We start from the raw sequence: 12,529 nt of genomic DNA on the forward strand, positions 1-12,529 counted from the left end.
AGAGCCATTGATAACACAGTATAGTCCTTTGGAAAACTCTGTATTCATCTCATGATTTTTTTTCACTTTGATAACTGGAAGCTGCCATTCCTCAATAGGGTTTCATGCTAGTTCTAATGCAAGTTGAGAATTTTTTTGATGGTGGTGTACAGTTTTTTAATTGTAGTACAACAATACTGCACTCAAATGGATTATTTGATGGAAGTTGTAAATGTACAGATTCCCTTGGGCCCTTTGGAAAAATAGCCTGCATGATTGGTAGTGCTCAACCTGCTTGCACTTTCAAATTTCTTAGGTATTTCTAGTTATAATTCAAGACATGATTGCATTCTCTGTATTAGGGGCATTTATATCTCACTTTCAGGCCTTTACACAGATACCAACTTATGTGTGCTAAACAATTAACCATTGACTACCCTGCACATATATCCAAATACTCCTGGGCCCTTAACACCTTCTCCATCACCTGACCTCATTCACCTACAAATTTATCACCCCCTCTAATGCAGCATCAGTTTAATGGTGCAGAATACCATCCTAATAGCCATCCTAACATTATATTACATCTTATTACACACTTGAGCTCTATTAGTATGGAGTAATATTCCCTGCATCGCTTAGGAATGTGCTTGCACGCCACTGCTGTGAGTTAATCATAGCAAGGTAGTAGATTTTTGTCCAACGCATCAGCATACATGATTTTAGTGGCAAACAAGGCTTGGCAAATGCAAATTGTAGCAAAGAACGTTTTGTAGAGCAGAAGAGGGCCGGTAAGGTCCAGGGCGCTCGACCCTTGGAGGGGAGTCCGTGCTGACCCTCAGCATTCGGGAGAGCCAGCAGAAGTAGTCGCTGCCCCCATAGGCAACCCACTGGCAGCAGGTTCAGTACACTGTAGTGAGGCCCAGTCAGCACACCTGGAGAGGAGTAGCTACAAGATTCCTAGAGGCTGGGTGCAGAGAGGTAAGTTACCCAGTCATCCTGTAGGCTAACATGGGGACGTCGTGGTTGGAGGAATGCAGAAACAGGACCAGGCCAGAGGATCCCAGGCCAGGAGAAACCTGCAAAAAAAGGGGACAGAGTCCAGTCCACGCAGGAGTGTCGAGGTGGGGCAGGTGGCAATGCCCCCTCTTCGGTAGCTGAAGATCCGGGTTGTCGGTGATAGATGAAGTCCTGCTGCGGGGTCTAGGAGCTGCAGATGAGTCCTTAAAGTCACCTACAAACTGTCGCTGGTTTGCAGATGGGTTATTGGTCAGGAGGACCCACCAACAAGCACAGGCAAATGCAAAAGAGCTGTTGGAGGTTTTGCAGAGCTGTGGAGGACTAGCAAGGTCCTGGGGACTCGACCCTTGGAGGGTAATCTGGACTGACCCTCTGGATGTAGGAGAGCCAGAAGAAGCAGTCAGAGCCCCCACAAGCAACCCACTGGCAGCAGGTACAGTAAGTTGCAATGAGGCCCTATCAGCATACCTGAAGAGTCCCACATCGCTGGAACTGCAGAGAAGGGACTGTCCCTGCAGAGGTAGAGTGCTGGGGGCCAGAGCTACTTGGAGCCTGAAGATCTCTCAGATCAGGCGTCAACAAGCCTTGGTTGGTAAAACAGTTGCGGTGCACAGGGGTTCTGTCCCAGTGACAGAGGCAAGGGCTCACGGTCTCCTACGTTGGACAGAAGGCAGGGAGGACCCAGGGTATCAATCAGAACCGCCACTTGTGTTGGAGAATCTTCGCAGATCCGACTGGCGGAAGATCCCACCAGCCCGATGTCGTTGGCTTAGGTGCTTGCGGATGCAGGAGAGTGTGACTTCTTCACTCCAAAGGAGATTCCTTATTGCTTTTTGGTGCAGTCAGTCTTGCCGACCCCAGAGGATGCACATCCTTGGAGATGATGCAGAATCCTGACAGGAGATGCTGAAACAATGTTGCAAAGAGAAGTCTTCTCAGGGAATGTAGTCTTGTCAATTACTGTGAAGCCCAGCAGCGGTTCCAGAGGCCAGGAGCAGAAGATGTCTTGCAAGAGTTCCTTGTATTATCTTGCCCGACGAATCTGGAGACCCACCCATAAGGGAGTCCCTAAATAACCCAAAAGGGGGGTTTGGTCACTCTCTGTGGTGACCACCTATCAGAAGGGGTCACTGACATCAACTGCCAGACCTACCCAGTTAGATGCTCCCAGAGGCCACTGCACATCTTGTTTACAAAATGACAGAACCAAGTCGCCACCTGGAGGAGCTCTGGACACCACAATAGGGGTGGAGATGGACAGAGGAGTGGTCACTTCCCCTCTCCTTTGTGTGTTTTGTGCCAGAGCGGGGACCAGCGGTCTCTGGACTGTTGCAAACCGGATTATGCAAGGAGGGCACCGAATTTGCCCTCCAAAGCAGTCTGGTGGTGTGGGGGAGGCTACCACACCCCAGCAACATCTAGTTCCAAAGGAGATGAGGTTGCACGCCGCCAATTCCCCACCCCACCCCCCTTCCCATGGCCCCCCAATCACCCCCCACCCCATCATCAGAAAATTATTTGTTCTGCCTATAGGAAGCTGACCAGGTGTGTGTGGTGAGCACCTATGGTGTTATCATCTTATACCAGGTCCAGGTATTCCCTATTGGTGAAGTGTAGGCAGTGTTTAGGAATCCAGGGTTCTCTAGAGGTAGCGGTGATGAGCAGGCAAGACTTACCTAGAAGACATGCAGAGTTTATGCAATACCACTATAGTCACACAGCACTATAACACATAAAAGAACCACACAGTGTTACATAAATAAGGGTACTTTACTAGGGTAACACACATACTAGAATACTAGTAGGCAATCCCCCACTTGAGGTAAGTAAACACACTATTATATACACATTAGCAGTCAGTGAAGAGCATAGAAAGCAATAAATATTGGCAAAGGTATAGATTAACAGTGAGGGCCTGAGGGGAGGGCCATACCATAGACAAAAATTGGAATGTGACAGGCAGTCCTCCTCCGAGGGATGTGGAATCAGTAGAGGGGAGCTAGAGGAACTAAGAACCCCAAGAAGTGAGTCCAGAGTGATCCCCAGCGGCAAGGAGAGGTACGTACCTGGTTTTCCCCAAAACCAACAGGAGGACTTTGGGAAAGGATTATGCAGGACCTAAACCAGACTGGAAGAACCAAAAGGGGGATCCTAACAAAAGAGGACCTGCAATGGAAGGGGCTAAACCATGAACTCCATCCACTCAGGCTCCCCAACAGACCCGTGCCCCCACCACATTTTCAACAAGGCCAGCCAAATCATTGCTCCCCAGCTCCGCGCCATCATCAACAGCTCCCTTGACACCGCAGTCTTTCCCAGGCATTTGGAAGCACGCCGAAGTCAACGATGTCCTCAAAAAAACAAAAGCAGGCCCGGAAGACCTCACAAACTACCGTCCCATCTATCTTCTCCCCTTCCTCGCAAAGGTCGCAGAGAAGATTGTCAACGCACAACTGTCTCACTTCCTTGATGAAAACAACATACTCCACACATCCCAATCTGGATTCCGCAAGAACCACAGTACTGAGACCGCCCTCATCGCCTGCACAGACAACATCAGGACCAGAGTGGACAAGGGCGAGACCGTCGCCCTCATCCTCCTAGACCTCTCTACAGATATTGACACCGTATGCCACCAATCCTTCGCGCACCCCTGTTCGATTCCGGAATTCGCCACCAGGCCCTGGACTGGCTCACCTCCTTCCTTTCCGAAAGAACCCAAAGAGTTCGACTCCCTCCTTTCTGGTCTACAGCCACCAAGATCATCTGTGGGGTCCCCCAAGGATCCTCCCTCAGCCCACCCTCTTCAACATCTACATGGCTCCTCTTGCCAACATCCTCCGACCCCACGGCATCACCATCATTTCTTACGCTGACGACACCCAGCTCATCATCTCCCTCACCAAGAACCCAGCCACCGCCAAGATTAACCTGCAAGCCGGACTTCTTGACACTGCCAAATGGATGACTACAAGCCACCTCAAATTGAACTCAAACAAAACAGAGATCATCATCTTCGGCCCCAATGAGACAGCATGGAACAACTCCTGGTGGCCCAACACCCACAGACCAGCACCCACCACCCACGCACGCAACCTTGGCATCATACTGGTCTCAACTCTCTCCATGACCCAGCAAATCAACGCCAGATCATCCTCCTGTTTCAACACCCTTCGCAAGCTACGCAAGACTTTCAAATGGATACCCCTAGAAACAAGAACAGTCACCCACGCCCTCATCAGCAGCAGACTGGACTATGGCAACGCCCGCTACGCTGGGACCACAGCCAAACTTCAAAAGGAAACTCAAGCGAATCCAGAAAGCAGCTTCACAACTCATTCTCAACCTCCCTCGCCACAAACACATATCCACCCACCTCAGATCCCTACACTGGTTGCCCATCAACAAAAGGATCATTTTCAAAGTCCTCGTCCACGCTGACAAGGCCTTCCGCGACACCGGACCGGCCTACCTCAACGAACGAGTAAACTTCCATATATATATATATATATATATATATATATATATATATATATATATATATATATACTTTATTTCGACCATGGGTCATAAAAGTTACATATTAAATTGTACAAAAAAGGTGCGTTTGTTTCATTTTGCTTTCACACTGACTAAAAATAAGGTTTAGAATAAAAATAGCTTCTATAGGCCGTGGCCTACTATAATCCACCATTATTCCCGATACATAGCTTAACATTTAGATGCCAAGGTTTCTAAGACGTCTGCTTCATAACGTTAAAATAATGCAAGTATTTAAAAGCTCTTAAAACAATATGAGGTGGTTTCAAATTTCCCAGGTGGTATCATCATCAAGATAAATACAAACTATCCGACCCAAGATTTAAAAATTTAAAGTGCTAAGTTGATGTTACATAGTAATACAGTTTCTTAATAGTTTAGATGGCATACTTTAACAAAGAGAGCCTAGTACCGGCACAATCATATGGCAAGTTTAAGCACTGTTAAGTCATTAAGACACAAGCACAGTGTGATAAAAAGCTTATGTAATAACTTAAAATGGTTATCAGATTCATGTTAAAATGGCACGAGTACCAGACAGGTGCATAAAAATAACTCTTTGCGGCTAATACTAGTGTTAAAATAGCAGAAACACATGATGATTACCTACATAATGTCTAAGAAAAATCTATTCCAAAGCCCTGTCCAAACCACATGGTCAATAATTCATCATCATCTTCATCATCAACTTTGTTCATCAATGACCATAAAAGCACATAAAACAAGATGATAAATAATTCTTAAGTGAATAAATAAATACATGTCTATAAATAGGTGTAAGAACATTAAAACAATAACTTGAATTGCACATATGACTCTAAATCTTACCTATAAAAGAGATGAGACCTTAAATTACTTTTTAGAGATGGCAACGTATGCGCCAAGCTGTTGCTAAATACTTGCTTACTGAAAGAATTACGTCAGCTGAATTATGGCTTTTTAGAACCCGTAAAGCCAAAGAGCAGTTCTTGAATCCCATGTCCCTGCAAATCTTGCGGATCCATTTTAATCGCGGAATCGCATAGGCTGGGCAGAAGAACATGAAATGCTCAATGGTTTCAAAAATACTGCCACAGGCAGGGCATATATCGGGAAGATTAATCGACCCCCACCTATGAATCAATGACATCAGGGGCAGAGAGCCAAAACGAAACCTTGCATATAAGCTCTTGCCTTGCAAATCTGGTATAACATGCAAATAGGGTTCAAACTTTGGGGACCATTTAATATCAGTAAAGGAATTGGTTAAGCGACCATGGGATTTATGGGTTATGTAGTTGTCCTTAACATAAGACCAATAGGTTAACTTTAAAACATTTTTATACCGTCTCTCTAATTTATGGGGATTTTCCCAATAGTCACCCAGACCCAAAAGCCGGAGCCAATGGGCCACATGGCGAATCCAGGGAAGAGTATTGGCGTTTTGACATTTCAATAAATCGAGTAATGCGGTTTTATATATATCTAGTTCGGGGGTTATCCATAACCTGATCCAATAAAGGAGAGGTCTTAGAGTAGCTAGATCTGCTACTCGGCTTAACCCCAGATCTAGAAATAATGGAAGCAAAGGTGTGGTGTGTGGACATGCAATTAAAGCCCTTGCAAAGTTGTTTTCCCCCACACTAATCTTGTTACAATTAGCGTAACCCCATACCTCCGCTCCGTACAGGGCTGCACTTTGAGCCTTAGCTGTGTAAATTTTTATTGCTGGGGAAACAACTTTTGTAAAGGTGCTTTGATAGAAACGCAATATGGATGAGGCTCTGTGTTGTAGGAGCCCTGCACTTTTTGTAATCTGCTCTTCCCATAGTAGTTTACTGGTTAACCTAACTCCCAGGTAATCTATAGAGCTTACTTCCTTCAACAGTACTCCCTCAATATGAATGAAACATTTTTTCCTAGGTCCCTTGGATAACACCATCAGTTTGGTTTTGTTAATGTTAACCTCCAACCCATGATCGCTACAAAATTGGTTAAACCGGTCAACAAGGGTTTGCAACCCCATTGGTGTCTTAGAAATGAGGAGTGAATCATCGGCAAAGAGCAAGATGGGGATTTTTTGTGTATTCAGGGAAGGGGCATCATTCTGGCCTATGGACATATCCTTTACTACTTCGTTGATAAATATGGTAAACAGTAGGGGGGCTAGCACACAACCTTGGCGAACTCCTCTTCTGATTGGGATCCGTTCTGTCAGTTCGCCTTGTTCACCCCACCTCAATTGGGCATAAGTGTTCTCATGTAGTCGTTTTAACAGGAGTAATAGATCCTCTGGGACTCCCAATCTACCCAGCACTTCCCACAGTTTGGCTCTTGGGACCAGATCAAAAGCCGATCGCAGGTCTATAAATACCACATACAGGCATTGTTTGGCCACAAGTACATATTTCCAATGCAATATGGCCAATCGAAAGACCTGGTCTATTGTGCTAGTTTTTGCACGAAACCCTGCCTGTAAATGGGAAAGAATTTGGTACTCCTCAACCCAATTAATTAGCCTCTGCAAAATTTGTTTAGCAAAGATCTTTTGTAGTTTGTCTATAAGGCTAATTGGCCTATAGTTAGCTGGGAGATTAGCATTCCCTTTCTTTATAAATGGGTATGATCTCTGCCCCCTTCCATGTACCTGGAATTTGCCCCCCTGCAGCTATACTATTTGAGATGGCATTAATATACCAGGACCAGATATATGGTTCCGATCTGTAAAGGTCTCCAGGAAGCTTATCTGGTCCAGGTGCTTTGCCAGGTTTTAGGCTATTTATAGCCTCAAGGGTCTCTTCTATTTTAAAGATGAGGCAACCCTCAGGGACACACTGAGACTCCACTTGGGGGGCCATGCTGGAATTTGTTTCCAACAATTCTGTTGGAGAGTGGACCACATTGGTGTCCATTGGGCCCTCTGGAAGGGCATAGAGAGTAGTAAAATGCTCTACCCAGCTTTCTGGTTGAATATGGTTGCTGGGACAACTCCTACCTCCATTTTCTCTTTTAGACAGAAGTTCCCAGAAACGCTTGTTATTCTTCTCTCTGGAAGCATCTAATAATTCCTGCCACAGGGAATCCTCCCACTGCTTTTTTGCGTTAGACAAAGTTACTTTGTATAGGGACCTAGCTTGTTTAATTTCCCCATGGGAACCAGACATTACTGCTACTCTTAACCCAGACTTAGCCTTTGAGCACCTCTCATCAAACCATCCCTTGCGTGCCCCTTTCCCTTCATGTGGCTTTGACCGCCTTGTTTTATAAAAGAACCCCCGTAGCTGAGTAGTCATGTTGTCATGTATTTTGAGAATCGGAATGTTCCCCACAGCCTGGTCTTCATACTCAGCCAAACTATTTTAAAAAATCTGATATATTGCTCTAATGTGGTGAGGGTTGGACATCACTTTTGGCCATGTAATCTTGGTGAATTTATTATTCCAGCAAGGTGGCGGAATTATTGTGACATGGTTGTTGATTGTTCCCCTGAACATTTCTCCAGAAAGGGTAAGGAGCAAGGGGAAATGGTCACTATCACATCTCACTTCTACTTTCATATCTACCAATTGGGGCCACAACCTAACATCGACCGAGAAGTAATCAATAGTGCTTGTCGACATGCCCCTTTTAAAAGTAGGTGCGCTGTTCATATCGGATGGAGTTCTGCCATTACAGGCCCTAAGGCCATGATTTAAACATAATGTGGCTAATTGCATGGCCACCCGAGATTTTTTGCAAGGCTGGGTAATAGATAATTGTGGGATCCCCCACTGCTCATCTTCTTCATCAGTTAAACCACTTATGAGAATAGAAGGCTTGAAGGTACAGTTAAAATCTCCAGCTATGATTAGAATAGTTGAGGGGTGGAGGCTTCCTACAAATTCGGACAGAATAGCCAGGGTATGGGACTCGGAGCCATTTGGGACCGATCGTATATAAGCATTAACAATAACAATGTTAAACGTAATACACATGGCTTTTAGATCTACAGAATCAATTTCCAAAATCTTATAGTCACACTGCAAATTCTTGTTAACAAGTAATAAGAGCCCACCTTTTGCCCGGCCCCTCCCCTTCTCTGGAGGTATAGCAGGTGCACTAAAAGAGAGAAATCCATCTATATTGGTGGCATCCTCCGCCCAAGTTTCCTGAAACAAACATATGTCTATTTTTTTAATAAAAGAGGCCCATTCACCATCATCTAATTTCTTTGCCAGGCCGGCAACATTCCATGACATAAGTTCTAACGTACATTTATCTTGGTTTATCACCACGATTGTGCATCCAGCGTCTACCGCGCTCGGATCATTACTACAAATGATTGATGATGATGCTTTGTCATCCCCCGTCAAATGTGAGGCCTTGGAGCAGGCCGTCACATTAGTTACTAGTTCAGTAGTCAGTCATACAGGATTAGGCAACGGCCTGGGACTAACTTCCTTTTGTGCAGCACCTCCACGGGAATTAATTAAACCATTGAATCCTGCCGGTCCCATGGCTGATCCAGTATTTTGTGGGTGTAACATGAGTCTAATTCCCCCCCTGGTTGTTGCATTATCCAAGTGGGTACGACTTAAAAGTCCATTAATTGTGTCACCATATACTTGTCTTCAAAATAAATAGTTATTATGTCAAAATTGGTCCCTGTGATGCTGCTTCTCTTGGCCGATATTATGTCAGAACGAATAACAGAGAGACAACTTCGTCGGGAACGTATCCAATGTATGACTTTGTTGATCAAGGAAGCTTGGCTCTCAGCTAACCCTGACGATAGTTTTGGAACATTAGTCAAATAGATTTTATTTGTTCCCTGACTTGTAAGCAGGTCCTGTTCTTTATTAACTATACTCTCAATATTGTATCGAGAGAGAGTGATGTTATTAGAGGGGGTCTTGTGTGACTTGTTAAGGGTTTGTGTAAAACTGGAATCTTGGACAGTTTCCGGTGGGTCGGGTCTACTAGTCCTACCTCTAGCCCTGTCACTGGTTAGATTACTTGACCAACTACCTTGACGGTCTCTGTGCCTAGGTACATTTGTAGACCTCCTTCTGGGCCTCATAGTGTCAATATTGGGATCACAGCGGTAATCTTCCCTCCCTTGAAGAGCTGTCCCCCCTCTAATGGGGAGACAAAAATTGTCCCTTAACTCCGTCCCCATTGTTGGGGCAGATAATGGGAAGGCTTCTTCCCCCCTGACCTCCCCACAAACTTCACAAAACCCGGCACAAGCACGGTTGCTCTTCATAAGATCTATTAGTACTAAAACCAATCCCTTAACTTCATCGACTCTCTGAAGAACTGTAGCCAGGTTGTCTCTACTAGCTGCTGGTTCTTTGCCTTCCGACTCGAACTGGGGGATCGGTGAGATAACACTAGGGTTGGGTGTTCCAACTACTGGCTTGCACTTGGGCACACTCGTGGGCACGGGCGAATCCTCTATTGCTAATAGAGGTTCAAAGCGATTAGTACAGAATAAGCTAGGGACCACCTTGATCACCAGAGTCAGTGGTTACTCGCCAGCTCTGCTCCGCCGACCTCGCCCAGTCCCCTGCATCCAACGCACCACCTCCGGTGGCAGATCCTTCTCCCACCTCGCCACCAAGACTTGGAACTCCCTCCCCACCAACCTACGCAAGACCTACTAACAGTCAGAAAGCACCTAAAAACATGGCTTTTCGAGCAGTAACCAGCGCCTTGAGACCCTACCAGGTGAGTAGTGCCCCTAAGAAATTACTTGTTTGATTAAGTCCAGTTCGTGATGCAGTTTCCAGTCGTGGCAGGAGCCACTACCCACCCTTCTGTGGGTGCAGTACCAGGTTGACGGACAAAGAAGACCAGCAGTGCAGCACAGGAGATTAAGAGAAGTCCTAGAAGTGAGGCAGGTGGTGTCATCTGTCGGGTTGCAGTTGAGTGCTGGAGAACCATCAACGCACATGCAAAAGAAGAAGACACGCAAGGGTGAAGAGGACCGTCAAGACTTAGGGGACTCAACCCAAGGAGTGGAATCTGAGGTGACCCTCAGCAGTCTGGAGAGCCAACAGAAGAGAAGGCAGCTCCTAAAGGCAACCCACTGGCAGAAGGCACAGGAGTCGCAGTGAGGCCCACTCAGCACACCGGAAGAGAAGTCTCACGTCGCTGGGGAAGCAGAGAGGAGACTGTGCTTGGCAGGAAGAAGTGCTGGGGGCCTGGGCTACACGAAGCCTGAAGATCCCTTGGAGCAGGAGCAAATAAGCCTTGATAGCTGCAAGAGTCACTGTGCACAGGATTACTGTCTTGAAAGGAGAGGCAAGGGCTTACCATCTCCCAAGTTGGACAGCTGGCAGAGAGGACCATGGGGACAACTCCAGAGCACCACCTTTGATGCAGGATCCATGCAGTTCCGGAGGAAAGCAGATCCACAAAGCTGGTCATCATTTCAGTTGGTGCCTGCAGATGCAGGAGAGTGACTCCCTCACTTCAAGGGAGATTTCTCCTTACTTATTGGTGCAGGCTGGAGTCTCATCGACCTCAGAGGATGCACAGCCAGGAAAATGTTGCAGTAGGGAGCCGGAGAAATAATGTTGCAAAGCGGGGTCATTGCTAGAGTTGCAGATTGTTGGTTTCTGAAGAGTGAAGGTGTGGTTCCAGAGGCCAGAAGATGAAGTAAATGATGCAGAGGAGTCCTGGTGGAATCTTGTGTGTCGAATCGGTGGACCCACCCAAGAGGGAGACCCTAAATAGCCCAGGAAGGGGGATTGGTCAGCTAGTAAGGTGACCACCTATCAGGAGGCGGCTGTGATGTCACCTGCCTGACCTGGCCACTCAGATGCTCCCAGGGGCCTCAGCACATCTTGGATTCAAGATGACAGAATCAAGTAGCCACCTGAAGGAGCTCTGGGCACCACTGCTGGTGTGGTGATGGACAGGGGAGTGATCACCCTCCTTTCCTTTGTCAGTTTTGCGCCAGAGCAGAGACAGTGGGTCCCTGGACTGGTGCAAACCAGTTTATGCAAGGAGGGCATCCAGTGTGCCCTTCAAAGCATACTGGTAGCTTGGGGAGGCTACCGCTCCCAAGCCATGTCACACCTATTTCCAAGGGGAGAGGGTGTTGCCTCCCTCTCCCACAGGAAATCCTTTGATCTGCCTTCCCCTGCCGGAGCTGGTCCCGCAGCAGAAGAGCAGAAACCTATTTGAGGGGGGGCAGCAGCGTGGACTGCCCGGAAAACCCCAGAAGACTCGTAGGAGCAATGCTGGGGGTCCTCCAAGGAGCCCCCAGAGTGTATGGAATCATACAAACAATACTGGCAAAAGTATTGGGGTATGATTCCGACATGTTTGATACCACACATGCCCAGGTTCAGAGTTCCCATTATGTAGCAGGACACAGGTAGTGTCCAGAACACTCGTAAAATGGCTTCCCCGCACTTATGCAGTCCAGTACAAGCTGGACGTTGTAGGGGCACCTCTGCTCAGGCTGGGGTGCCCTCAAACACAGGTACCTGCACCCTGCCCTCTGGGCTAGGAGGGCCTACCATAGGGGTGACCTGTAGTGAAAAGGTGCATGCACCTTTTCACACAGGCTGCAATGGCAAGCCTGCAGACACATTTTGCATGTGCTCCCATGGGTGGGACAATACATGTTGCAGCCCATGGGGAACCTTGGTGCCCCTATGCACTGGGTACCTAAGTACCATATAGTAGGGTGTCCTAAGCAACCAATTTTAAAGGGAGAGAGCACCATGACCTGGGGTCCTGGTTAGCAGGATCCCATTGAACACAGTCCAAGCATACTGACAGTCGGCAAAAAGTGGGGGTAATCATGCACAAAAGAGGGTACTTTCCTACACTACCTTTTCCGACTCAAGCTGGTCAAGCAGCAGGAGGGCAGAATCGTCTGAGGGGCTGCTGCAGTGTGGGCTGCCCACAGACCCTGAGAGACTGGTAGGAGCAGAACTGGGGGATCCTCTAAGGAACCCCCAGAGAGGATGGAATCATGCCACCAATACTGGAATCAGTATTTGGGTATGATTCC

General features: G+C 47.0%; 1 protein-coding gene across 5 annotated transcripts in view; it reads left to right on the forward strand.

Moving 5' to 3' along the window:
* The window catches only part of CENPE (centromere protein E), a 1,295,748-nt gene that overhangs the window by 1,218,614 nt on the left and 64,605 nt on the right, over positions 1-12,529 (forward strand). The window lies entirely within an intron of this gene.

This window comes from Pleurodeles waltl, chromosome 1_2, assembly GCF_031143425.1.
Source record: "Pleurodeles waltl isolate 20211129_DDA chromosome 1_2, aPleWal1.hap1.20221129, whole genome shotgun sequence".
In the NCBI taxonomy this organism is placed as follows: Eukaryota; Metazoa; Chordata; class Amphibia; order Caudata; family Salamandridae; genus Pleurodeles; species Pleurodeles waltl.